This window comes from Penaeus monodon, chromosome 2, assembly GCF_015228065.2.
Source record: "Penaeus monodon isolate SGIC_2016 chromosome 2, NSTDA_Pmon_1, whole genome shotgun sequence".
NCBI lineage: Eukaryota > Metazoa > Arthropoda > Malacostraca > Decapoda > Penaeidae > Penaeus > Penaeus monodon.
In genome coordinates, this window is record NC_051387.1 from 47,162,393 (window position 1) to 47,164,892 (window position 2,500).

Consider the following 2,500-nt stretch of genomic DNA (forward strand, 5'->3'; position numbering starts at 1 on the left):
AAAAAAGGGGACTTCTTGATACAGGCAAGAGATGGTGACAGGGTCAAGATGAAGGGCGTGACAGCCTCTCTGCAAGCCATGGATTGCACTTGGGGTCTTCTGTGCATTCACTACGCTTGCTCTCCTCTGGAGAACAAAGAAAGATATATTTTTGTTCCCTTCATATTCCCATCCTTCAAGCTCATTTGTGATAGGTTAATTCAGCAACAAAGATATGATCATCGTCAAACAAAATATGATGAATATCATACATTATTGTTATGTTATAACTATAACTATACAGTATGTTATATAACATACTCTATAGTTCATTATCACACAACATCCACCAACCAACCATACCAACAACATGGCACCATGACTTACCAAATAAACCTGCAAATCAACAGCCCATCAACAACCTCGGAATCAAACCTGAAGCTATCCTCTTCATTTCTAGTCTATCTTCCTGTACGAACACTCATCACTGCCATTCCTACTCAAGATCATTTCCTGTGTGTTAAAGACATCAATGACTGCCTATAGGATGCGAACAGGAATTTTCTCTTTAACCAGGAGTATTAGGTGGTTAGGTGATTGAGGGATAGAGAGCTACTTAACTTTTCTTAGGAAGTTGACTAAGGATGGAGTCAAGATTTCTTAAACTTTTCTTGTTTTTAAATCTACTTCTAAAAGCATAGCAAATTTATTTTCTATACATGAGATGTCAAATGGACAATACCTATTATGCAATAGTAATAATGATTTTTTTAAAAATCAGATATGAAAAGATATATGCATATAAAAGGAACTTCAAATACCAAAAATATACTATTAATTCAGAAAAGAGAAAGAGAGAAAGAGAAAGCGAGAGAGAGAGAGAGAGAGAGAGAGAGAGAGAGAGAGAGAGAGAGAGAGAGAGAGAGAGAGAGAGAGAGAGAGAGAGAGAGAGAGAGACAGGCAGACATATAGACAAAGAAACAGACCAAGAGAAAAAGAAACACAGAGACTGGCTGATACTATGACAGCAAAACATTGTGAATAAAATGATTGAGCCAAAAGAAAATAGAAGACAGAATAAGAGGAAATCAGTTTCATATAACCCCTTTAGTGTCAAACATATGTATACACAACCAGATCTTTAGCCTGAGAGGGGTATTCTCTCCCACCACATGAAAGGGCAGTGATGAGACCAGTGAAAAAAAAAAAAAAAAGTTAAATGTTCTTATCTATATTCACTACATAGATTATATAAAGATATCTAACAACAAATGGAGATATGGAAAAGAATGGGTTGTTTATACAAATAAATATAAAAGGAAAGAATAATAGCTGACTAGATTACTTGATGTATATATAATTACACAGAGCAAGATATAGGGATACATAGACAAGAAACACAACCATCAGTAATGATGAGAAAGAAATGGTCTGTGTGATAGATGAATAGATACAGACAAATGGTAGAATAAAGATATATAAACTGATAAATAGTACATAGCGAAATATATGAAGAGACAGAGACAAATAAATATATATATATACAGACATAGTAAAACTTCACTAGACAGATAAACACTGATAGCCAGATGTCCAAATATACAGATTGAGCAATTGATGAATAAATGGATGAACAGATGAACACATAAGAAATGTACACACTTGAAATAATTTATCGGCATGTACACATTAAAAGAGATATAGATACATAGGAGAAAAAGCTAAATACCTGTAAATAAAACTGCAACTTTATTTGATAGTTTCTATAAACACTTAGATGCACATATTCACAATTATTTGGACCTTTTTCAGCGATGATCCGGAAATGTGGACTTCCACTGGGGTGGTGGCGGAGTCCTGATTGGCTCTGATTGGCAGCTATGCAAGGGAGCTTGAGAATTATTGTCTGATAGGCATGAGATGCTGGAACTTCGGGTCCAGCTTTTCCAGAAACACAAGAGTCTTTCATTAAAATGTGTCCAAAGTCTCTGAATATGAGCACTAATCCCAAGCACATGCTATTCTAGATTCAAGAATTACTTAAGAATGGGTTCACAATACTGGGCATCAGATGTGTAACACCTGTAGTAAAATATTCACCTACATATAGTTGCACAAAGAGAGAACCAAATGAAACTCTGTTGAGTGAAGTGAAGTAAAAATCCTAATCTTATGGACACTGATCTCAATTCTGACCCAGGAGAAGACCATGAATCAGTCCAATACATGGACCATGATAACCAAACAAGGAGAAGAAGAGAAGAATTAGAAAGTGAGAACAAAGAAAACCTTATCTCAGTATAACGGAAAAACAAAATAATAACAAAAAATTTAAGAAAAATCCCTAAGAATTATTTTTAGAGGTCACACGGCCAATTAGAAAATATACTTTCCCCATACCGAAATGTTACAATCATCTAAGGTAAAGTCATGGGACAGTACCATGTAAAAAAAAAAAAAAAAAAAAGTTACAACAACTTTAGCCAACATGGGGTCAACCTCAAAGAATGCTGAAATACCT